General features: G+C 49.4%; 2 non-coding genes across 2 annotated transcripts; both read left to right on the top strand.

Annotated features, from left to right (window-relative positions):
* Positions 1-413: 413 nt before the first annotated feature.
* Trnai-uau (transfer RNA isoleucine (anticodon UAU)) lies at positions 414-485 on the top strand. Its single transcript has one exon. It is a non-coding gene; the product is annotated as a tRNA-Ile (tRNA).
* A 2,324-nt stretch (positions 486-2,809) lies between these two features.
* On the top strand, positions 2,810-2,881 carry Trnat-agu (transfer RNA threonine (anticodon AGU)). Its single transcript has one exon. It is a non-coding gene; the product is annotated as a tRNA-Thr (tRNA).
* Positions 2,882-26,151: the final 23,270 nt, after the last annotated feature.

Below are 26,151 nucleotides of genomic sequence, written 5' to 3'. Positions count from 1 at the left end.
GGGCGCGTGTTTTTCTTTCTTTCTTCTGTATATTTAAAAAAAAAGTTTACCTAATTAACCGTAGTGAAAAAGAAAACAGCCTAACCACACCCCTATGCCTCCTTTGGCATTGTAGACTGCCGACCTATATTTCTGTATATCCTCAACGAGCCCCTCATTTCCTTACTATATTATTCTGTGAAAGCCTAGCGAGGGTCTCGGTTTATGGCAGCCTTGATGCCTAGGTCCCATAACAGGGCTTCCCGCCAGTAACCCTCTCATGACAGGCTGTAGACGTTTGAGTCACGCCCCGGGGGTTAAAAAGAAGGTCCCCTTCTCCCCGTATAGTCAGAGTGGCGCTGGCTACCACCCTCAAGCGTCAGATACACCTCTAGTAATAATAAATAGCCCAGAAAGTGAAGGAGAGCACAGTCGCCCAGATAGCCGAATTGGTAAGGCATTCGACATATAATCGAAAGGCGTGGGTTCGGTCCCCACTCTGGGCGCGTGTTTTTCTTTCTTTCTTCTGTATATTTAAAAAAAAAGTTTATCTAATTAACCGTAGTGAAAAATAAAAGAGCCTAACCACGCCCCTATGCCTCCTTTGGCATTGTAGACTGCCGACCTATATTTCTGTATATCCTCAATGAGCCCCTCATTTCCTTCCTATATTATTCTGCGAAAGCCTAGCGAGGGTCTCGGTTTATGGAAGCCTTGATGCCTAGGTAGCATAAGAGGGCTTCCCGCCAGTAACCCACTCATGACAGGCTGTAGACGTTCGATTCACGCCCCTGGGGATAAAAAAAGTCCCCTTCTCCCCGTATAGTCAGAGTGGCGCTGGCTACCACCCTCAAGCGTCAGATACACCTCTAGTAAATATAAATAGCCCAGAAAGTGAAGGAGAGCACAGTCGCCCAGATAGCCGAATTGGTAAGGCATTGGACATGTAATCGAAAGGCGTTGGTCCGGTCCCCACTCTGGGCGCGTGTTTTTCTTTCTTTCTTCTGTATCTTTAAAAAAAAAGTTTACCTAATTACCGTAGTGAAAAAGAAAAGAGCCTAACCACACCCCAATGCCTCCTTTGGCATTGTAGACTGCCGGCCTATATTTCTGTATATCCTCAACGAGCCCCTCATTTCCTTACTACATTATTCTGCGAAACCCTAGCGAGGGTCTCGGTTTATGGCAGCCTTGATGCCTAAGTAGCATAAGAGGGCTTCCCGCCAGTAACCCGCTCATGACAGGCTGTAGACGTTCGAGTCACGCCCCGGGGGTTAAAAAAAAGGTCCCCTTCTCCCCGTATAGTCAGAGTGGCGCTGGCTACCACCCTCAAGCGTCAGATACACCTCTAGTAAATATAAATAGCCCAGAAAGTGAAGGAGAGCACAGTCGCCCAGATAGCCGAATTGGTCAGGCATTCGACATGTAATCGAAAGGCGTGGGTTCGGTCCCCACTCTGGGCACGTGTTTTTTTTTCTTTCTTCTGTATATTTAAAAAAAAAAGTTTACCTAATTAACCGTGTGAAAAAGAAAAGAGCCTAACCACACCCCTATGCCTCCTTTGGCATTGTAGACTGCCGACCTATATTTCTGTATATCCTCAACGAGCCCCTCATTTCTTTACTATACTATTCTGCGAAAGCCTAGCGAGGGTCTCGGTTTATGGCAGCCTTGATGCCTAGGTAGCATAAGAGGGCTTCCCGCCAGTAACCCGCTCATGACAGGCTGTAGACGTTCGAGTCACGCCCCGGGGGTTAAAAAGAAGGTCCCCTTCTCCCCGTATAGTCAGAGTGGCGCTGGCTACCACCCTCAAGCGTCAGATACACCTCTAGTAAATATAAATAGCCCGGAAAGTGAAGGAGAGCACAGTCGCCCAGATAGCCGAATTGGTAAGGCATTCGACATGTAATCGAAAGGCGTGGGTTCGGTCCCCACTCTGGGCGCGTGTTTTTCTTTCTTTCTTCTGCATATTTAAAAAAAAGTTTACCTAATTAACCATAGTGAAAAAGAAAACAGCCTAACCACACCCCTATGCCTCCTTTGGCATTGTAGACTGCCGACCTATATTTCTGTATATCCTCAACGAGCCCCTCATTTCCTTACTATATTATTCTGCGAAAGCCTAGCGAGGGTCTCGGTTTATGGCAGCCTTGATGCCTAGGTAGCATAAGAGGGCTTCCCGCCAGTAACCCGCTCATGACAGGCTGTAGGCGGTCGAGTCACGCCCCGGGGGGTTAAAAAGAAGGTCCCCTTCTCCCCGTATAGTCAGAGTGGCGCTGGCTACCACCCTCAAGCGTCAGATACACCTCTAGTAAATATAAATAGCCCAGAAAGTGAAGGAGAGCACAGTCGCCCAGATAGCCGAATTGGTAAGGCATTCGACATGTAATCGAAAGGCGTGGGTTCGGTCCCCACTCTGGGTGCGTGTTTTTCTTTCTTTCTTCTGTATATTTAAAAAAAAAGTTTACCTAATTAACCGTAGTGAAAAAGAAAACAGCCTAACCACACCCCTATGCCTCCTTTGGCATTGTAGACTGCCGACCTATATTTCTGTATATCCTCAACGAGCCCCTCATTTCCTTACTATATTATTCTGCGAAAGCCTAGCGAGGGTCTCGGTTTATGGCAGCCTTGATGCCTAGGTAGTATAAGAGGGCTTCCCGCCAGTACCCGCTCATGACAGGCTGTAGACGTTCGAGTCACGCCCCGGGGGTTAAAAAGAAGGTCCCCTTCTCCCCGTATAGTCAGAGTGGCGCTGGCTACCACCCTCAAGCGTCAGATACACCTCTAGTAAATATAAATAGCCCAGAAAGTGAAGGAGAGCCCAGTCGCCCAGATAGCCGAATTGGTAAGGCATTCGACAAGTAATCGAAAGGCGTGGGTTCGGTCCCCACTCTGGGCGCGTGTTTTTTTTTCTTTCTTCTGTATATTTAAAAAAAAATTTACCTAATTAACCGTAGTGAAAAAGAAAAGAGCCTAACCACACCCCTATGCCTCCTTTGGCATTGTAGACTGCCGACCTATATTTCTGTATATCCTCAATGAGCCCATCATTTCCTTACTATATTATTCTGCGAAAGCCTAGCGAGGGTCTCGGTTTATGGCAGCCTTGATGCCTAGGTCCCATAACAGGGCTTCCCGCCAGTAACCCTCTCATGACAGGCTGTAGACGTTTGAGTCACGCCCCGGGGGTTAAAAAGAAGGTCCCCTTCTCCCCGTATAGTCAGAGTGGCGCTGGCTACCACCCTCAAGCGTCAGATACACCTCTAGTAAATATAAATAGCCCAGAAAGTGAAGGAGAGCACAGTCGCCCAGATAGCCGAATTGGTAAGGCATTCGACATGTAATCGAAAGGCGTGGGTTCGGTCCCCACTCTGGGCGCGTGTTTTTCTTTCTTTCTTCTGTATATTTAAAAAAAAAGTTTATCTAATTAACCGTAGTGAAAAATAAAAGAGCCTAACCACGCCCCTATGCCTCCTTTGGCATTGTAGACTGCCGACCTATATTTCTGTATATCCTCAATGAGCCCCTCATTTCCTTCCTATATTATTCTGCGAAAGCCTAGCGAGGGTCTCGGTTTATGGAAGCCTTGATGCCTAGGTAGCATAAGAGGGCTTCCCGCCAGTAACCCACTCATGACAGGCTGTAGACGTTCGATTCACGCCCCTGGGGTTAAAAAAAGTCCCCTTCTCCCCGTAGAGTCAGAGTGGCGCTGGCTACCACCCTCAAGCGTCAGATACACCTCTAGTAAATATAAATAGCCCAGAAAGTGAAGGAGAGCACAGTCGCCCAGATAGCCGAATTGGTAAGGCATTGGACATGTAATCGAAAGGCGTTGGTCCGGTCCCCACTCTGGGCGCGTGTTTTTCTTTCTTTCTTCTGTATCTTTAAAAAAAAAGTTTACCTAATTACCGTAGTGAAAAAGAAAAGAGCCTAACCACACCCCTATGCCTCCTTTGGCATTGTAGACTGCCGACCTATATTTCTGTATATCCTCAACGAGCCCCTCATTTCCTTACTACATTATTCTGCGAAAGCCTAGCGAGGGTCTCGGTTTATGGCAGCCTTGATGCCTAAGTAGCATAAGAGGGCTTCCCGCCAGTAACCCGCTCATGACAGGCTGTAGACGTTCGAGTCACGCCCCGGGGGTTAAAAAAAAGGTCCCCTTCTCCCCGTATAGTCACAGTGGCGCTGGCTACCACCCTCAAGCGTCAGATACACCTCTAGTAAATATAAATAGCTCAGAAAGTGAAGGAGAGCACAGTCGCCCAGATAGCCGAATTGGTCAGGCATTCGACATGTAATCGAAAGGCGTGGGTTCGGTCCCCACTCTGGGCGCGTGTTTTTTTCTTTCTTCTGTATATTTAAAAAAAAAAGTTTACCTAATTAACCGTGTGAAAAAGAAAAGAGCCTAACCACACCCCTATGCCTCCTTTGGCATTGTAGACTGCCGACCTATATTTCTGTATATCCTCAACGAGCCCCTCATTTCTTTACTATATTATTCTGCGAAAGCCTAGCGAGGGTCTCGGTTTATGGCAGCCTTGATGCCTACGTAGCATAAGAGGGCTTCCCGCCACTAACCCGCTCATGACAGGCTGTAGACGTTCGAGTTACGCCCCGGGGGGTTAAAAAGAAGGTCCTCTTCTGCTCGTATAGTCAGAGTGGCGCTGGCTACCACCCTGAAGCGTCAGATACACCACTAGCCAGTAACCCGCTCATGACAGGCTGTAGACGTTCGAGTCACGCCCCGGGGGTTAAAAAGAAGGTCCCCTTGTCCCCGTGTAGTCAGAGTGGCGCTGGCTACCACCCTCAAGCGTCAGATACACCTCTAGTAAATACAAATAGCCCAGAAAGTGAAGGAGAGCACAGTCGCCCAGATAGCCGAAATGGTAAGGCACTCGACGTGTAATCGAAAGGCGTGGGTTCGGTCCCCACTCTGGGCGCGTGTTTTTCTTTCTTTCTTCTGTATATTTAAAAAAAAGTTTACCTAATTAACCGTAGTGAAAAAGAAAAGAGCCTAACCACACCCCTATGCCTCCTTTGGCATTGTAGACTGCCGACCTATATTTCTGTATATTGAGAGAGACGGGTTGTTCCTTGAGGCCGCGTTTATTAGCTGCTGACTCTGACCGTCCCGAGGAGGCCGAACCCACGATGATGATTATCCGCAGATGATAATCCCGATGGGTGGCTAGCTGTGAGTGATTGAGGAGCATACCCCTTGGTGACCAGAATGAATGATGATGATGCCAGGTTCACGGGGAACAGTCTCAATGCACGTCCCTGGTGCTCACACTTTTCCCCCCCGCGGCTGAAAGCGTGCGCCTGCCCGCAGAAGGTTACGTTTGGCGACGGTTGAACGGTTTCAAGCGGGAGACATGCACTATCTCTGTCCCACGACAGCGACGGTCCGAAGAACTGTTAACTGGTGACACGCGATAATTGACTGGAGAAGTCTGGTCGATGACGACGTACGGACCAATGTACCGGTGCAGGAACTTCTCGCAAAGTCCCGGTTTTCTAACAGGTGTCCAAAGCAGGACCTCTTCACCTTTCGAGAACTTAACGGAGCGATGGGTGTCGTCATATCTGCCCTTTCGTTCTTGCTGGCTCGCATCTGTGTTTTCTTTCGCCATACGTCGATAATGGGCGATCCGATCGATGAACTGTTCATGAAGTGGCGAAGTAGCGGAGACTGGGGCAGAGAAAAAAACGGTGTCGAGCGCAAAAGAGGGGAGGCGGCCGAAAACGAGAAAGAAGGGCGAGTAACCGGTGGTGCGCTGGACAGCGGTATTATAGGCAAATGTAACGAAGGGAAGAATGATGTCCCAATTTCGGTGGTCGGGGCTGACGTACATGGAGATCATATCAGAGAGCGTGCGGTGGAACCGTTCAGTAAGTCCATTCGTCTGCGGATGGTAGCTAGAACAAGTTTTGTGGATGGTATTGGCAGCGCGAAGAACTTCTGCAACAATTTGTGAAAGAAACGTCTTGCCGCGGTCACTGAGCAAAACTCGAGGTGCTCCATGTCGCAGGATAATGTTGCGCAGGAGGAAGTCGGCGACTTCGTGAGCACACCCGGACTGTAAAGGAGCGGTCTCTGCGTACCTGGTCAAGTGATCGACAGCAGTCACGATCCAGCGGCATCCAGTCGATGTTACAGGTAACGGCCCGTACAGGTCTATGCCTACTGTGTCGAATGGAACAGAAGGGCAAGGAACCGGCTGCAGAAATCCGGCAGGAGGTGTCGTTTGTCGCTTGCGCTGTTGACACAACGCGCAAGAGGCGACGTACTTGGCGACGCTCGTGGAGAGGCCTGGCCAGAAAAATCGACTCCGAACACGGTCATAAGTCTTCTGGAAGCCAAGGTGCCCAGCTGTTGCGTCATCGTGAAAAGCCTCGAGTATGCGAAGGCGGAGCTGACGAGGAACGACAGGCACCCATTTATGACCGGAAGGATGATGATTGGCGCGGTAGAGCGCGCCATCAATAACGCGAAAGTTGTTCAGTTGGCGTCGCAGCCGGCTATTGGGTGGTCGCGCCAAGCCACTCAGGCGGTCCATTAAAGTTCGGCAGTATGTATCGGCCCGCTGAAGCGAAGGCAGCTCGGTGGCCGTCTCTACTGCAGCATGGTTGAGGGGTGCCATGGGTAAACGTGGCGGCCGTGGCCCGGAAGACGCAGCTTGCGACGGGGAGGATAACGGGCATCGCGAAAGGGCATCCGCATCCGAATGCTTTTTGCCAGACTTGAATGTAACCGTGAAGTCAAACTGCTGCAAACGCAGTATCCATCGGCCGAGGCGCCCAGATAAGTTTTTCATCGTGGATAGCCAACATAGGGCATGGTGATCCGTAACGATGGTGAAATAACGACCATAGAGGTACGGGCGAAACTTTTGTATAGACCAGACGACAGCGAGGCATTCCTGTTCCGTGATGGTGTAATTCTTCTCAGCGGGCGTCAGTGAACGACTGGCATACGCTATGACTCTTTCTCGCAGCTGAGCATCGCGCTGGAGAAGAACGGAACCAATGCCACACCCACTGGCATCAGTGTGTAATATAGTAGGCGCTGAGTCGTCAAAATGACACAGGACGGGGTCAGAGGTAAGTGAATCTTTCAGAGCTTCAAATGCGGCTTGGCAATCATCTGTCCATATAAAGGGCACGTTGGCGCGCAAGAGCTGATGCAGGGGAGACGCAAGGGTGGCAAAGTTGCGTATAAAACGCCGAAAATATGATGCCAGGCCAAGGAAGCTTCGCAGATCTTTTTGTTGAAGGGGTCGAGGGAAATTAATACCGGCAGCTGTTTTGTCCGGATCCGGGCGTATTCCATCTCTGGAGACGACGTGTCCCAGCACCTTTATACTCTTGCTCGCAAAATGGCATTTTTTTGTGTTAAGTTGAAGTCCCGCGTTGGACAGGCAAGTAAGTACCTCGTCAAGGCGCTCAAGGTGCTGTGAAAATGTGGACGAAAAGATAACAACATCGTCCAGATAGCATAAGCAAGTTTTCCATTTTAGGCCACGAAGCACAGTGTCCATCATCCGTTCGAATGTAGCCGGGGCATTGCATAGTCCAAATGGCATTACATTAAATTCATAAAGACCATCGGGGGTGGTAAATGCGGTTTTTTCTTTGTCAGCTTCATGCATCGGGATTTGCCAGTACCCCGACCGAAGGTCCAGACTAGAGAAGTACTCGGCCCCCTGTAGACAATCTAAGGCATCGTCTATGCGGGGCATAGGGTAGACGTCTTTCTGCGTGATCTTATTGAGTGCCCTGTAGTCGACGCAGAACCGTACAGAGCCGTCTTTCTTCTCGACGAGTACCACTGGGGAAGACCAGGAGCTGGTCGACGGCCGAATAATATTGCGCTTGAGCATGTCAGCGACGTTGTCTTCGATGATTTTCCGTTCAGACGAGGAGACGCGATATGGCCTGCGGCGGATCACGGCTGAACCATCCGTTTTAATTCTGTGCTCGGCTGCAGATGTTTGTGAGAGGCTACATGAGTGTGCGTCGAAAGACGCTTGGTGCTTCGTTAGGACGTCCAGTAATGACTTTCTCTGATTAGGCGTCAGGTCTTGACTGATAGTGGACGCAAGAGCTGAATTATTACCGAGCGGGCCAAATAAGTTCTGACTGGAAGGGGGCACGTCACCGGAAACTACTGACGCAGGGGCATGGTCGGCAACTGAAGCTATAGTGGTTCCTTCGGCCAGTAATATCGCCTCATTCGTAGTGTTCAGTGCAGCAAGCACAGCACACCCGCGCGCAAACCGAACACGGCAGGTTGGGATGGCGATTCCCTGGTGTAAGAACCGGGTAGAGGGCACCACCACAACATCACCAGCGTTAATTTCGTCCGAGGAGACCGACAGAATTCCCTCACAACCAGCTTCCAAAACATGATCACATTTCAGCTTGAGTGTGTGCTGTGGCGAATCGAGGCAACTGGAATTTTCAGTGTCGTCAATACTGATGGCGGGTTCACGGCAGGAAATAACGGCAGAGGCAGAGGAAAGAAAGTCCCATCCGAGGATAAGCTGGTGAGCACATGGTGAAAGAACAGCACATTGAATAGAATGGCGGAGTTCTCCAATTAATACGCGCACGGTACAATAAGCGGAGGGCCTGATGTCCTGATTATTTGCGCCATGTAAATAGGGACCGCCATACGGAGTCTTGACCTTTCGCAGACGGGAACACAGATCAGCAGCAATCACAGAAATACTAGCTCCAGTATCCACTAACGCTTCCACTTCAATTCCTTCAACGAGAACAGATAACAGGTTACACGGAAGTTCGGGAGGAGTTGTAGTCGGTCCACAAAATGCAGTTTTCCCTCCAAAAACTGCATCGTCTAGTTTTCCTGGTGTTGGTTGGGGACATTTGAGTTGGAGACAGGACGGAGAGGCGACAGAGCACGACGGAAGGGTGAAGGGGAACGACGTCGTGTCGGGCGGGAATCGCGAGGGAAGCTTCTGGCGTCATAAACGGGCGAAGGCTGGCGCGGAGGTAGCGAGTACAGGCGCTGACGAGGGGCGTATCCAAAGTAGGCGTCGCGCTCATACGGTGCGTAGCCCCGGCGTTCGTCCAGCTGGCGTCGCCGACAAAACCGCGAAATGTGCCCTCTGATGCCACAGTAATAACACGCTGGCCGCTCGCTTGCTGGACGCGGTGGTCGCCACGCTGGGAATGGAGGCGGCGACGGCGAAGGCGCAGAAATAGCCGTCAAGTGGCCATGAGTAGTAGGAGGGGGAATTCGCTCCATGGGCTGGGATGGTCTCGTAACAGCTTCGGAGTACGAATGGACGTGCGTAGGAGCAGGACAACAAGGCCGTGGAACGTCGGTCATGCAGGCTAGCTCCTCTTTTATTAAGTCACGCAGCCCACGGGCTTGTACGGGAGTGTTCTGGGAGCAGGTAGTGTCACGCTGCTGTAGCTCCTCTCGTATGATTGTTCGGATTAGAGTACGGAGCTCTGAATCCGGAAGGGAGCAAGAACGCGTACAATCATGTTGGAGGCGAATAGACTGCAGGTGGTCCAAACGCTGGCAGATTGTGCGTACATCCGCAATGGTGGTAGGGTTTTGAACCACCAGAGCATTAAAGGCGAAAGGGGCGATCCCTTTCATGATGTGCTGCACTTGGTCTGTTTCGGACATGTTACTGTCAGCCCGACGGCACAGTGCGATGACATCTTCGATGTACGACGCGTACGCCTCGTTCGGGAGCTGGACACGGACCGCCAGTTGCCTTTTGGCTTCACCCGACCGGCTCGAGGACGTCCCAAAAATACGACGCAGCTCTGAGACAAAGTAGGCCCAATCAGACATGTCTTTCTCATTATTGCGGAACCAGGTCTTCGCCGCTTCAATCAGAGAAAATGAGACGATCTGAAGTTTGAATCTGTCGTCCCATCGGTTGAATGCGCTTACCCGGTTGAACTGATCAAGCCAGTCTTCAACATCGTCACCGCGGAGACCAGAGAAAAACGGAGGTTCGCGCTCACGGCCGGTGAGGGCAAAAACTGGCTGGACCGGGGCCGCAGCGGTGCTGCCCGACTGGCTGCTCTCGTGCTGCATGGGGGTGGTGGGCAGAAGCAACCTCCGACCTGAACGGAGCTCCAGTGGTGCGACTGCGAGAGGTAGACAGCGGGACGAAAAGCACCCTCCACCACTTGAGAGAGACGGGTTGTTCCTTGAGGCCGCGTTTATTAGCTGCTGACTCTGACCGTCCCGAGGAGGCCGAACCCACGATGATGATTATCCGCAGATGATAATCCCGATGGGCGGCTAGCTGTGAGTGATTGAGGAGCATACCCCTTGGTGACCAGAATGAATGATGATGATGCCAGGTTCACGGGGAACAGTCTCAATGCACATCCCTGGTGCTCACAATATCCTCAACGAGCCCCTCATTTCCTTACTATATTATTCTGCGAAAGCTTGCGAGGGTCTCGGTTTATGGCAGCCTTGATGCCTAGGTAGCATAAGAGGGCTTCCCGCCAGTAACCCGCTTATGACAGGCTGTAAACGTTCGAGTCACGCCCTGGGGGTTAAAAAGAAGGTCCCCTTCTCCCCGTATAGTCAGAGTGGCGCTGGCTACCACCCTCAAGCGTCAGATACACCTCTAGTAAATATAAATAGCCCAGAAAGTGAAGGAGAGCACAGTCGTTCAGATAGCCGAATTGGTAAGGCATTCGACATGTAATCGAAAGGCGTGGGTTCGGTCCCCACTCTGGGCGCGTGTTTTTCTTTCTTCTGTATATTTAAAAAAAAAGTTTACCTAATTAACCGTAGTTAAAAAGAAATGAGCCTAACCACACCCCTATGCCTCCTTTGGCATTGTAGACTGCCGACCTATATTTCTGTATATCCTCAACGAGCCCCTCATTTCCTTGCTAAATTATTCTGCGAAAGCCTAGCGAGGGTCTCTGTTTATGGCAGCCTTGATGCCTAGGTAGCATAAGAGGGCTTCCCGCCAGTAACCCGCTCATGACAGGCTGTAGACGTTCGAGTCACACCCCGGGGGTTAAAAAGAAGGTCCCCTTCTCCCCGTATAGTCATAATGGCGCTGGCTACCACCCTCAAGCGTCAGATACACCTCTAGTAAATATAAATAGCCCAGAAAGTGAAGGAGAGCACAGTCACCCAGATAGCCGAATTGGTAAGGCATTCGACATGTAATCGAAAGGCGTGGGTTCGGTCCCCACTCTGGGCGCGTGTTTTTCTTTCTTTCTTCTGTATATTTAAAAAGAAAGTTTACCTAATTACCCATAGTGAAAAATGAAAGAGCCTAACCACAGCCCTATGCCTCCTTTGGCATTGTAGACTGCCGACCTATATTTCTGTATATATATATATATATATATATATATATATAGCAGAACAGAGAGATACGGGACGAGGGACTCGGTAAAGATACATATCATGGTTGCAGTCGTCATTGCCAGTGCTATTCGGCTTTTTTCAAAATATTTAATAGGGCCGAATGACGTGACAAGCACACGTCATTCGGCCCTATTAAATATTTCGAAAAAAGCCGAATAGCACTGGCAATGACGACTGCAACCTTGATATATATATATATATATATATATATATATATATATTTATATATATATATATATATATATATATATATATATATATATATTTATATATATATATATGGGTTTTCCAATGGGCCAGAAGAAACGGTCAGGTAAAGGATAAGAACAACTTTGCGGTTAACTTGTTTGTTTTAAATTAGTCCGACTGTTTCGGAAGTGGAACTTCCTTCCTCAGGGACAATCCCACAATGAACACCGAATCTTTATGCACACTGCATGCGAGGGAGTCTCTCTTCCTCTCCCTCATCAAGGAGGGGAATACGCCAGAGAACGTAAAAAATCCGGTTACAACACGGCACTTGCTGAGTAGAGAGGATTAAAAAAAAAAGAGGACAGGCGGTGGTTTTAGTGAGAAAACTGCTCGGGTGGGGGAAGGGAGCGGGATCAAAGGTATCTATCGGCCCGCTGCGGCTGGGATGAAAGAGAACTGACAAACAAAAATGGACAACGCATGAGCACAGATGGGAAGAGCGGGGCGGTGGTGTAGTAACTAAGGACGCGGTCTTGGTCCAGCATTGTTTCGTGGGTTCACCCAGAACAGACCGTTAAACGGAGAGGCATTGCTTTTACCAAGAAACGGGTGAAAAGTCTACTTTGTTTGCCCTTTGAAGGGCTGCGACATGGCGACAGAGAAAGGCACTAGCGCCAGCCAGCGGCGAGCCGCACAGCGGTCGGACCGCGCGGAAGACAAGGATCATGTTACACAGGGGCGCGGCGAGTTCGGAGAAGGCGACGAGTGCCCCGGTCGTCGTTGGCCGCAGCGTAGAGTAATGTAAAGGCACACATACGACGCGACAAGCGTGAAGTTCAATGGAGGGCCGACACAGAAAACCACTGAACTACGCCACCGCTATGTCTTAACAGAACACGACAATTTCAAGGTACGGCCAGACTGGCACTGTCGTTCAACGTCACCTCCCTCTCTCTTCTTACTCTTCTTAGTTGTCCCAACGTGGACAGCCTTTATCGCGCAGCACGTGCGGTGCGGGGCTTAGGCGGCTTTTTTGGGCGGCGCTCCCTTTCGGTATGCGCCCGTTGTCTGCTGAGCTAATGGTAAATGGTTCTGAATGAGTAAAAAAACTTTTATGCTAGGAGAAAGGGGGTGGAACAATGTGCATCCACTTCCTTTTGTTAATTAACCTCCGTGGTCCTCCGGAGGCACGACATGCTGCAAGCGCTCTCGTTAATACCCCGAGTCAGCATTTTGAACTTTTAAATAAGTTACGTTTCCTTCTGTTCGCGCTCCAGTTTAGTGTGAAAACCGGTCGTTAGCAGAGTGACTTTTATTTGGTCGAATGAATAACCTGGGAGGCTGACATGTCTTGAAATGGGCAAGATCGGTTGTGTTTTAGCGTGAGAACGGTGGTTGTTAAAGCGCTTACGGAAGGCGGTTTCTGTTTGTCCGATGTACTGCATGCCACAGATGTCACACTGAAGCATGTAGACGACATTTTGGCTGTCACAGTTTAGATTCGCATTTATTTTGAATACGTAATCTTAGGAGCTGGCTTTAGGAGTAGTGGTGGTTGTCATGTGTGAACAAACCTTACAACGTTTTTTCTTGCATGGCTGGCATCCCCGTTGAGTGCCCTCAATGGTAGTCGTCTTGGCTCTGACTAACATATCTTTCAGGTTTTTTCCGCGGCGATAAACAACTCGGGGGGGGGGCTTTTGGAAAATTGAAGACAGCCGGCTACTTTGTTGCAGTATATTAAAATGTCTCGAAAGAATGTTATTAAGTTTAGGCAACGCAGATGAGTGGGTGAGAACAAGATTTGTCTGGCTTCCTTCATTCCTGGGATTCCTTCCATGTAGAATTTCCTCGCGGTTTAGGTTACGAGCTCTGTTGATGGAGTCATCGACCACTGCTGCTGGGTACTTTTGACGAATTAGGGCATTTTAAAGCAAAGCTTTCTACCTCTAACCCCCAAGGGTTCTTTCGCGACCGTTGGTGTCACCAGAAAACTCCAGCCAACAAATAAAAGAATTTACTGGCGCCGCCGGGCATCGAACCTGGAACTAATAGACTAACAAAGCGGGAGCCCGTTGTCTTACCGATTTAGCTACGAGCCCACGCGAAGAGTGGGAAGACAGGTGGTGTACTCACCATGCACATCTACGGGTTTACCCCCTGCATTCTCGCTGAATGCCACGTGAAAGCGTCACGCGACCACTCACGCCCGTCTAGCGGCCCTGTGCGCACCTTGCTCATGTGCTAAGAGTTAAAAAATTAAAGGAAGCTCACACCAATCCATGGAATCGCACTTTTAGTACGCATATGTGCTAAAGCCTGTGGCCTCCAGTGTTCATGTAAAAAATCACAGCTCCTTGTCGTCCGCCCTCTCGCCAAACCAAGCAATACATTCAAATACTCCTTCATGGCCAGGCTTTCACTCCAAACCCCAGCATCAAGATCCTGGGCCTACATTTCCAGGCCAACACCAAGGGTGACGTCTCCTTGCAGCGCCTCAAAAACAGCATTAATCTAATCATACACATGATATGGCGAGTTGCCACCAAGAAGCCAGGCCTAAAAGAATCCGGTACCTTTCGATTAATTGAAGCTTTTGTCCTCTCGAGAGTTACTTACGACAAACCCCTATCTTCTTCTCGACAAGTAAGACATAGAGATGCTTTATATAATGATTAGAAAGGCGGTCGAGCAGGCCATTGGTCTTCTCATGAGTGCGTCCACACTGAGGCTGCTTAGCACGGGCTCCACAACACGGTGGAAGAGCTGATAGAAGGCCAACTTTCTAACCAGAAGGTCCGACTCAGAACTGCGGTGGGTAACCGCATGCTTCACCAGATTGGCTGGGCAGGCTAGAATGTCACTCCGCTTGACGTACTTCCAGACTCTTGGCGGCTAAAACTAAAGATGCTCCCTTTGCCTAGAAATATGAACCCCTCAAATGACGAGGGTCAACGAAAAGCACGGGCTCAAGCGCTAAACACCACCCTCGGGGCTCATGCAGTTATCTACACAGACTTCTCCAAACATCGCGGGCAGCCACACGCCATCATCGTGGCTACCTCCAGAACCAACCTCCTTGCGTGTACCTCGCTTAGGACCCAACAAATGACGGCAGCAGAAGAGGCAGCCATCACCTTGGCTCTCACTCAACCAGGGGTTCGGAGGGTAGTCACCGATTCCCAGCAAGCCTACTGGAATTACCAGTCGGGTTGGGTGTCCTGACCTGCACTGTGCGTGCTAGAAAACCACTCCCCAAACGGTTCCATTCAGCTCATCTGGACACCGCCTCACGCTTCAATGGAGGGCAACAAATACGCCCACCCAACAAGCCTGCGCTTTTACCTCCCGTGCTATGGAACTGCACGAGGACAGTCACCCGCTTGTCACGTCCAGGGAGATAATCCAGCATTATCGCCTTCTGAGACAGACCGTACCTTCGCCTTACCCTGACATTTCCGTCTCGTCGCCTCCGTCCGCGGCGCAGAGACGGAGAAGTCAGATCGTCTAACAATGGGTTGGAGCTTACTTTGATTTTATAAAAAAACGTTTCCACTCTTGTGCTACACCAATACAACTCAAGCAAACACTGTTCATTGATCATGCATTGATTTAACCTTACCAATATTATCTCTTTGAAGTAATAAATGGTGTGGTTAAGTGCATTTCACTTCTCTCTGGTTTTACTATTTGTAGAGTGATGTGAGTGATTTTAAGTGACGTCGCATGAGTAATCGTTATGGGTGCCGTTTACAGCTTTGCTTTCCAACCACATTCACGGGGTGGATTGGCGCGATTTTTTTTTTAGTTGTTGGGAATTGTGGTAAAAGTCGGCGTTGTCAGAGCAAATTCAGCGGTATCTGTGAGCCCGGGAGTCGGGAATGCTCATCTTGCAATGCCGTGGATGGTCACTTTCAAAGTGCAGATACTGCTGGCGATCTGTGGGTTTCCTACATAGGGCTGTGATCGGGGTCGTGCCCTCTTCCTGAATGGTGACGTCGAAAAAGCTTACCGATGTCCTTGAGATATTATGCGTAAAAGATATAGAAGGGTGGACCGCGTTGAAATCCGAAATGAACTTATGCAAGCCTTCCTCGTCATGCGGCCAGACAAAAAAGATGTCATCCAGGAATCGCTTGTATATGAGCGGGCGAACGGGTTGAGCTTCCAAGAAGGGTCCCTCGAGTGCCGGCATGAACAAGTTCGCGTAATTTGGTGCCATCTTTGTGCCCATAGCTGTGCCGCTAATTTGAAGGTAATGTTTGTTTTCGAATTGGAAATAATTGTAACGGAGCACCAGGCCAAGTAGGGTAGTAAGGGCGTGCTCATTGATCTCTAGGGCCATATCAGCGTTTTGACATGCCTCCACGGTATACCTGATGCCGTCTGAATGGGGGATGTTGGTGTAAAGCGATGAGACATCCATTGTAACCAGGAAGCTGCCAGGGGGGATTACCAATCCAAACATCTCTCTCAAAAAATGGTTTGTGTCCTTGATATAGGCCGGAATTGTGGGAACTGCGTTTTTCAAAATAAAATCAAGAAAGCTGGAAATTGATTTTGTTGGAGTACTATTGAAAGATACAATAGGGCGGCCTGGATTGCAAGGTTTGTGAATTTTGGGGAGTAGGTAAAAGCGTCCCGGTGCTGATTGGGTGGGCGTCATTGCTTTAAACATGTCCTTAGTTATATCGCCATTTTCAAGAAGCCTTGTGAGTTCAAGGGTGATTTTCGATACGAACTGTTGTTTTAGGTCCGCAGAAAGTTTCTCATAAAAATTCTCATCACTCAGTTTTCGGAGTACTTCCCTAATGTAGTCGGTTTTGTTAATTACGACTATTGCTCCGCCCTTGTCCGCCAGCTTTATAACAATGTCATCCCGATGGCGGAGGGAGAAAAGGGCCTTCCGCTCATCAGTTGATAGGTTGTTGCGGACAGGGTTTGTTTTTTTTAATGCCTTCAACACGTCTTTTTGAACGGCTGAATTGTACATATCGAGATGTTTGTCCCGACCATCGCTCGGTGTCCAACATTTGTCTGATGCTCCCCGAATTTTTCTGTCTGGGTTCGTTTCCCGGTCGTAGAAGTATTCACGAAGACGCAAGTTCCTCGCAAAATTGTCTAAGTCCTGGTACAGCTGAAATTCATTAAATTTACCCGTAGAGGGACAGAATGTGAGACCTTTTGACATTAGTTTAAGTTCAGATTCTATGAGCGGTACGTCCGATAGGTTGACAACGTTGGATTCTGGATGCGCCGAACTTTCAGATGGGGTTTTACTCACAGGACATACGCTTTTCTCCTCACCCAAGGGTACAGCAGTTGGATTATCCGGAATGGAAGAATTCTCAGTTCTGGTTTGGCTTCCTGAGCATCCAAGACCCTGCCCCCTAAATGAGTGATCTGGAATGGGGATATTGTCTCTCCGCATATTTTTAAATTTTTGGTTCATTACACCTCCTTCTATTTGGGATTCGTATCTCTTGAGTTCCATTCTTTCCGTTTCGGATATCTCCGGGCTGCTCCAAAGGGAAGTTTCCAACTTCTCTAATTCTAATGTCTTTCTTTCTCCGTGTCCTATTATTACCTGCATTAATTGCAAGGATGCGTCCTCAAGAATATTGTTCCACCGCGCCATTTCATGTGCATTAAGATCGGTCATTGCCGGTGTCAGCCTTAGCCGCAGTCCCTTAGGTATTTTACGGGCTGTTGCATATGATTTTAAAGTAGCACTGTGCAAGTTGTAGCGCATTCGCTTATCTATGCTTTTGCGAAGAGAGAGGAAGGCGCGCGACCAGGGTAGTGTCGTTCGGGCCGTACCTTTACTTGGGCGGAGTCAGTCGTTGCGAACACCCGCGTCAGTCGTCTCAGGGGGGCTCTGGCGTGTCCCGTTGGGCCGGCATGGCGAAGTCTTCGGGGTCGCAGCTGTGGTGGGAGAGACCTCCGGAGTAGGAGGAGCCCGCTGACATTCCCGCTGTGCCGGCGTTGCACCTGGTGTTGGGTTGTTCGGTGCCCGGGGTTTAATATATATATATATATATATATATGCTGCAGTCTTCATTGACAGTGCTATTCCGCTTTTTTTGAAATATTTAATAGTGCCCAATGACGTGTATTTGTCATGTTTCTTTGTTACCGTGATAAATAAGCGGGAATTGAAGTCGAGAAAAAGTCCGCCGTTTTTTTCCAGAAGCGCGAGTCGAACCGACGTCTCGAAAACACGTGCGGTGCACTATTAATTATGATATTCCGCGACGGCTCCTCCCTCGACTTTACCGCAGGGGTTTATATTTACAACTGCTCTGAAGCCGGTTCACTAGCGCCGCCCCTCGACCACCGCGGGAGACGTACAGCGCGGTTTGCCTGCGGCCGCCATGTACGACGTGGTCGGAGGTACAAGATAGCAATTGGCTTTTTCCGTACTGCGGGAACCAGAGCCCTCGTAATGCATGTAGCAGAGCAGAAAGATACGGGACTCCGGACTCGGTAAGGACACATATCAAGGTTGCAGTCGTCATTGCCAGTGCTATTCCGCTTTTTTCAAAATATTTCATAGTACCCAATGACTCGTGTTTGTAATGTTTCATTGATACAGTAAAAAAAAGCAAAAATAGAACTAGAGAAAAAATCCGCCGTTTTTTCCAGAAGCGCGAGTCGAACCCCCGTCTCCGCAAAACGCGTGCGGTGCACTATTAATTATGATATTCCGCGACGGCTCCTCCCTCGACGTTACCGCGGGGGTTTATATTTACAACTGCTCTGAAGCCGGTCCACTAGCGCCGCCCCTCTACCACCGCGGGAGACGTAGAGCGTGTTTTTCCCTGCGCCCGCCATGTAAGACGTGGTCGGAGGTACGGGATAGCAATTGGCTTTTTCCGTACTGCGGGAACCAGAGCCCTCGCAATGCATATAGCAGAGCAGAAAGATACGGGACTCCGGACTCGGTAAGGATACATATCAAGGTTGCAGTCGTTATTGCCAGTGCTATTCCGCTTTTTCCGAAATATTTCATAGTACCCAATGACTCGTGTTTGTAAGGTTTCATTGATACAGTAAAAAAATCAAAAATTGAAGTCGAGAAAAAATCCGCCGTCTTTTCTGGAAGCGGGAGTCGAACCCACAGCACCACATAACGCGGGCGGGGCACTAGCGAGTATGCTGTTCCCCGACGGCAACTCTCTCGACTTTACCGCGGGGGTTTATATTTACAACTATAAATAAATAAATATATATATATATAAATATATATTTGTATATCAGACAGAAACAAAGCGTTGGCAGCCAAGAAAACAACGGTAAGCAAAGGGGAGGTTGTGGTGGGTCATAGAAACAGATGAAGAATTTTCTGAGTCAGACAGAAAGTGGTGAAAAAATGCCCTCCGGGTGAGATCCGAACCCACGATCCCCAGAATACCGGTCTAGCGCGATTACCACTACGGTACCGGCGGGGCTGTTTCTCCACCACTTTCTCGGGTATTTATGTCAGGGTATTTTATGTTTCTTGCAGTTAGGGGTGTTAGCGAGCGCCACTCGGAATACTCGGGGTGACGGGGACCTGTTTCTAACCTCGGGGCCGTGACTCGAGTGTCTACGACGTGTCGAGAGTGGTCGACCAGCGTTGAACCCTCTTAAGCTACCCTTGGCACCAAGACGGCCAGAATATATATATATATATATATATATATATATGTATATATATATATATATATATATATATATATATATATATGTATATATATATATATATATATATATATATATATATATATATATATATATATATATATATATATATTTATATATATCTATATATACATATTTATATATATATATATATATATATATATATATTGAAAGGCAAAGTCACGGGGAAGCGCAGACCGTTTATTCCGGCTTCGCGAAAGGAACAACCCGCAGAGACTCCAACGAAGATGACGGTCGCACGAGGCACGGGATATCAGGGTGGCAGCCGGTGGCGCGTGAATGAAGATGATACTGATGATGGGAGTGTTTCTAGATGCTATGAATGCGGAGAATGACCACTGTAGCGATCGGTATGAAACATCGCTCACACTAACTTCCCCGGCGGTCGAAGCGGCCAACCTGGCCGCAAGTCAGAGGGATGGCGATCGGCGAAGAAATCGTTTTAGACGCGAAACATGCACAGTCTCAACGCCACGGCACCGACGGTCAGTGACACCACACGTAGGAGTAACTAAGTAGTTCACTGGAGAGGTATGCTGAAGGACTGTATACGGGCCAATAAATCGTGTCATAAACTTTTCACATAGTCCTGGAGCACGTAGAGGTGTGGAAAGCAACACTTCGTCTCCTGGTTCGAAGGTGACGTCCCGGCGATCTGTATCGTATCGAGACTTCCGGTCATTCTGGCAGGACTCGGTGTTCAATCGGGCGAGGTTCCGGCAATGCGCGACACGAGAAACAAATTGATCTGTCATGGTAATTGATGGAGAAACCGGGCAGGAAAAGAAAGATGCGTCCAGAACAGATGGTGGATGCCGGCTATACACGAGGAAAAACGGGGAAAATTCAGTGGTACTTTGAACAGCAGTGTTGTAGGCGTATGTTACAAAGGGAAGAATGGCGGCCCAGTTTCTGTGGTCGGGGTTGATATAGACAGAAATCATATCAGACAGAGTACGATGAAAGCGTTCTGTCAGGCCATTTGTCTGAGGATGATAGCTTGAAGTGGTCTTGTGAATGGCACCGGCAGCCCGAAGAACTTCCGCAAGGACTGCTGAGAGGAATGTGCGTCCTCGGTCACTTAGAAGAGTGCGAGGTGGTCCGTGACGTAAAAAGATGGCTTGCAGAAAGAAATCTGCGACTTCGGAAGCGGAGCCGGTACGCAGAGGAGCAGTTTCGGCGAATCGAGTCAAATGATCTACAGCAGTCACAATCCAGCGATGACCAGTTGAAGTTGAAGGCAAAGGTCCATATAGGTCGATGCCAATGACTTCGAATGGAGCAGGAGGGCAAGGCAGGGGCTGTAGCATCCCTGCAGGGGCTGAGGTTGAGCTTTTACGACGCTGACAAGCAGAACATCATGCAACATTATTTGCGACGCTGGTGGAAAGGCCTGGGCAAAAGAACCGGCTCCTAATGTGGTCGTAAGTTTTGTTGAACGCAAGATGGCCAGCCATGGCGTCATCGTGAAAGACTTCCAGGATTTGGTTCCGAAGACAGCGAGGGATGACTGGAACCCACCTGTCGCCGGTAGGGCGATAATTGTGACGGTAAAGCGCTCCACCATTCAAGAGGCGAAATTTGTTTAGTTGGCGGCGGGAGCGGCCATTAGGTGGGGAAGCAGAACCATCCAGTTGTTCCATGAGGTGTCGGCATTACGAGTCCGTTGGTTGAAGAGATACAAGGTTTGATGGAATATCTTGTTCTGTTGTGCGCAAAGACGCCATTGTCAGCGTGGGTGAAGAGATTGCAGGGGACGTGGTATCCTCGGGGGACGGCTCGGGGCAACGGGACGGGGCGTCAGCGTCATTGTGAGTCTTGCCCGACTTGTAAGTCACCGTAAAATCGTACTCCTGTAACCGGAGAACCCAGCGGCCAAGGCGTCTCGATAAATTTTTGAGTGAGGATAACCAACAAAGCGCATGGTGGTCTGTCACTACGGAGAAGTGGCGCCCGTACAAATATGGACGAAATTTTTGCACGGCCCAGACAACCGCGAGGCATTCTTTTTCAGTAATTGTGTAGTTCTGCTCAGCGGGTGTCAAAGTGCGGCTGGCTTACGCGATGACGCGCTCCAATGACGAATCATTGCGCTGCAGAAGGACCGCACCAAGACCATGCCCACTGGCATCAGTGTGGAGAATTGTCGGTGCCGACTCATCGAAATGGCCGATGACAGGTCCAGATGTGAGAGCTTGTTTGAGGGTTTTGAAAGCGGTTTCGCAGTCTTTGGTCCAGAGGAATGGGGTTCCGGATGTCAATAGTTTGTTCAGGGGCGAGGCTATTGTTGCGAAATTGCGAATGAAGCGACGGAAATAAGAAGCCAATCCAAGAAAACTGCGAAGTTCCTTTTGACGGAGCGGCCGAGAGAAGTTAAGAACCGCGTTGATCTTGTCCGGATCCGGGCGTATTCCATCCTTGCTTACAACGTGGCCCAGGACTTTGATGGAGGTACTGGCAAATCGACACTTTTTGGTGTTGAGCTGAAGAACAGCGTTGCGGAGGCAGGTTAATACTTCGTCAACACGTTTAAGATGCTCATCGAACGTGGACGAGAAGATAACGATGTCGTCAAGGTAACAAAGACAGATCTTCCATTTTAATCCACGCAGGACGGTGTCAATCATGCGCTCAAAGGTGGCTGGAGCATTGCACAGTCCGAATGGCATGACGTTAAACTCGTAAAGGCCATCGGGTATGGCGAAAGCTGTTTTTTCTTTGTCTAATTCATTCATAGGGATTTGCCAATATCCCGATCGAAGATCAAGGCTCGAGAAGTATTCGGCGCCGTGCAAAGTGTCCAGAGCGTCATCAATACGGGGCATGGGGTAAACGTCTTTTCTAGTAATTTTGTTAAGCGCCCGATAGTCCACACAAAAGCGCACGGAGCCGTCTTTCTTGCGGACCAAAACAACCGGTGATAACCAGGAGCTTCCAGAAGGGCGAATAATGTCCCGCTGAAGCATGTCGTCAACATTGTCTTGAATAATTTTGCGTTCTGAGGCCGAAACGCGGTAGGGACGACGGCGAATTATACACGAACCATCTGTTTCTATACAATGAGTTGCCGCTGATGTCCGTCCAAGAGTGGAAGAGTGGCAGTCGAATAAGGCCTTGTGTACCGTAAGCAGAGCGAGGAGCGCTTCCCTCTTTTCCAAGCTGAGCTCAGGGCTGATGGTAGAAGTAAGGCACGAACCCGTAAGCTCTGGATTACAGGCACACTGCACTGACGCAAGAGGGCAAAGTGCTGGAGAGGTAACGTCGTCCTGGGAAATAGTGGCAACGGTAATGCCTTGTAGAAGGAGAATCGGCTCAGAGGCAACATTCAATGCGGCGATTAGAGCTGATCCCCGCGAAAAGCGAAAGAGACATGGGGGTATTATGGCTCCTTTACAAGCGAAGCTCCCAGCTGGTGTGACAAAGACATCTCCGTCGGCGATATTGTCGCAGGCCACAAAAAATACAGTTTCTTCACCGGGAGGTAGAACACAATCTTCGGTAGCTACCAAACGCTGTATTGGCGCAACTGACACACTGGCAATGCCTGTCTCGGTGAGGTGAATAGCCGGTTATCGGCAGGAAATTACCGCGGACGATGCTGATAAAAACTCCCAACCCAGAATGATTTCATAAGCACAGAGTCAGCACCGCACACTGAATGTGATGTAGAAGCCCGTCAATCATAACACGTACTGTACAGTATCCAGAGGGGCGAATCTTATCACCATTTGCTCCTCGTAAAGACGGACCGGTATACGGAGTTCTAACTTTTCTCAGGCGGGAACTCAACTGTGCGCTAATAACCGAAACACTGGCTCCCGTATCCACAAGCGCATGAATACACACCCCTTCCACTTCTACGGATAAAATGTTCGACGGACGGTCTGGAGGAGTTCTGGTTTCTCGGAGCAATGCAGTTTCCCCTCCAAAAACTGCAGGCGCTAGTTTTCCGAAGCCTGGTCAGTGGGACGGGAAGCAGGTCGAAGAGGCGGCAGTGAGCGGCGATACGGCGAGGGTGATCGACGTCGCGCCACGCGATTATAAGAAATATCGGTCGAGTCTCGAGGAGGCGAAGGACGGCGAGGAGGCGAAACGTACCCATTACGACGAGCCCCGTAGACAAAGCGGGTGTCATCCCGTTCATCATGCGCGTAACCTCTTCGCTCGTCCTGTTGGCGTCGCCGGCAAAAGCGAGAAATGTGGCCCCGAATACCACAGTTGTAGCAGACGGGGCGGTCCCGCGGGAAAAGCTGACGGTCGGGACGGACGTTCGAGTAGTATGGCTGAGGATACGGACCGGTTGAAATTGCTGTCAGATGTCCGTGAGAAGGTGGTAGCGGGGGAGCTTCCACTCGCATGGGTGGTTTCGAAGCGGCATCGCAGTATGACATGGCGTGGATAGTAGAAGGGGCGGGGTTAACAGATGGTACCGCCGTCATGGACGCAAGCTCCTCCTTGATGAGGTCTCGCAGGTAAAACGCGTTCGGGCGACAGTTGTCCCGTGGGGGGCACGGTGAGGTACGGTTTTCTAGCTCCTCAGGGATGATACTACGTATCAGGGTACGTAAGTCCATGTCCCCATGCATGCAAGTTGACGAAGGCTGAGGTTGCAAGCAAAGAGACTGGAACTGGTCGAGACGTAGGCAGCTTGTTCGCACATCATTAACGCTTGTGGGGTTCTGAAGAGCAAGGGCGCTAAATGCGAAAGGAGCAATTCCCTTCAAGATGTGGCGCACCTTGTCAGCCTCGGGCATGCTTTCGTCCACCCTGCGGCATAGGGCAAGAACGTCCTCGATGTAAGAAATGTATGTTTCTTCGGGATGTTGCACGCGAGAGTTCAGCTTCTTTCTGGCACAATCTGAGTGAAGAGACGGGGTGCCGAAGGCCTGGCGTATCTCATCCGTAAAGGTGGTCCAATCAGCGAAGCGTCCTTTGTTGTTGTGCAACCACGTCTTCGCCACCTCGTTTAGAGAGAAGGGGACAATGCGCAGCTTGCAAACGTCATCCCACCAGTTAAACTGGCTGACGCGGTTGAACTCGTCGAGCCAGTTGTCGACATCTTCCCCGCGAAGACCAGCGAAGAAGGGTGGGTCACGCTGGGGGCTTGTTAGCAACCACGTCGACACCGTTTGAGCGGCGGACTCCGACCTGGCTTCTCGCTGCATCGGCGGAGCTGGTATCAGGATGCGTCGACCGGAACGGAGCTCCAGGGGTGTAACTGGGAGCGGCGGAGGACGGGGTCAAAAGGCAACTCCACCACTTAAAAGGCAAAGTCACGGGAAAGCGCAGACCGTTTATTCCGGCTTCGCAAAAGGAACAACCCGCAGAGACTCCGACGAAGATGACGGTCGCACGAGGCACGGGATATCAGAGTGGCAGCCGGTGGCGCGTGAATGAAGATGATGCTGATGATGGGAGTGTTTCTAGATGCTATGAATGGGGAGAATGAGCACTGTAGCGATCGGTATGAAAACATCGCTCACAATATATATATATATATATATATATATATATATATATAGTAAGGAAATGAGGAGCTCGTTGAGGAAATACAGAAAGATAGGTCAGCAGTCTACAACACCAAAGAAGGCATCGGGGTGTGGTTAGGCTCTTTTCTGTATCACTACGGTTAATAAGTAAACATTTTTTTTAATTATACAGAAGAAAGAAAGAAAGAAAAACACGCGCCCAGAGTGGGGACCGAACCCACGCCTTTCGATTACATGTCGAATACCTTACCAATTATGTGACTGTGTTCTCCTTCACTTTCTGGGCTATTTATATTTACTAGAAGTGTATCTGACGCTAGAGGGTGGTAGCCAGCGCCACTCTGACTACACGGGGTGAAGGGGACCTTCTTTTTAACCCCCGGGGCGTGACTCGAACGTCTACAGCCTGTTATGAGCGGGTTACTGGCGGGAAGCCCTCTTATGCTACCTAGGCATCAAGGCTGCCAGAACGGAGACCCTCGCTAGGCTTTCACAGAATAATATAGTAAGGAAATGAGGGGCTCGTTGAGGAAATACAGAAAGATAGGTCAGCAGTCTAAAACACCAAAGGAGGCATAGGGGTGTGGTTAGGCTCTTTTGTTTATCACTTCGGGTAATTAAGTAAACATTTTTTAATTATACAGAAGAAAGAAAGAAAGAAAAACACGCGTCCAGAGTTGGGACCGAACCCACGCCTTTCGATTACATGTCGAATGCTTACCAATTCGGCTATCTGGGCGACTGTGTTCTCCTTCACTTTCTGGGCTATTTATATTTACTAGTGGTCAAAACTAATCCGGAGCCCTCCACTACGGCGCGCCTCATCGCCCGCGTTGCGTCGGCGCGTTAAACCCCCACAATCAATCAATCAATCAATCATTTATATTTACTAGAAGTGTATCTGACGCTTGAGGGTGGTAGCCGGCGCCACTCTGACTACACGGGGAGAAGGGGACCTTCTTTTTAACCCCCGGGGCGTGACTCGAACGTCTACAGCCTGTCATGAGCGGGTTACTGGCGGGAAGCCCTCTTATGCTACCTAGGCATCAAGGCTGCCAGAACGGAGACCTTCGCTAGGCTTTCGCAGATTAATATAGTAAGGAAATGAGGGGCTCATTGAGGAAATACAGAAAGATAGGTCAGCTGTCTACAACACCAAAGGAGGCATAAGGGTGTGGTTAGGCTCTTTTCTTTATCACTACGGGTAATTAAGTAAACATTTTTTTAATTATACAGAAGAAAGAAAGAAAGGCATTCGACATGTAATCGAAAGGCGTGGGTTCGGTCCCCACTCTGGGCGCGTGTTTTTCTTTCTTTCTTCTGTATAATTAAAAAAATGTTTAATTATATGTTAAAAAATGTTTAAAAAATGTATAATTAAAAAAC

Source organism: Haemaphysalis longicornis, unplaced genomic scaffold (assembly GCF_048455015.1).
Source record: "Haemaphysalis longicornis isolate Haplotype H1 unplaced genomic scaffold, Haemaphysalis longicornis Haplotype H1 scaffold_13, whole genome shotgun sequence".
NCBI classification, from domain to species: Eukaryota; Metazoa; Arthropoda; class Arachnida; order Ixodida; family Ixodidae; genus Haemaphysalis; species Haemaphysalis longicornis.
Note: the sequence above shows the minus strand (reverse complement) of the source record. Positions and strands in the feature narration are given on the sequence as shown.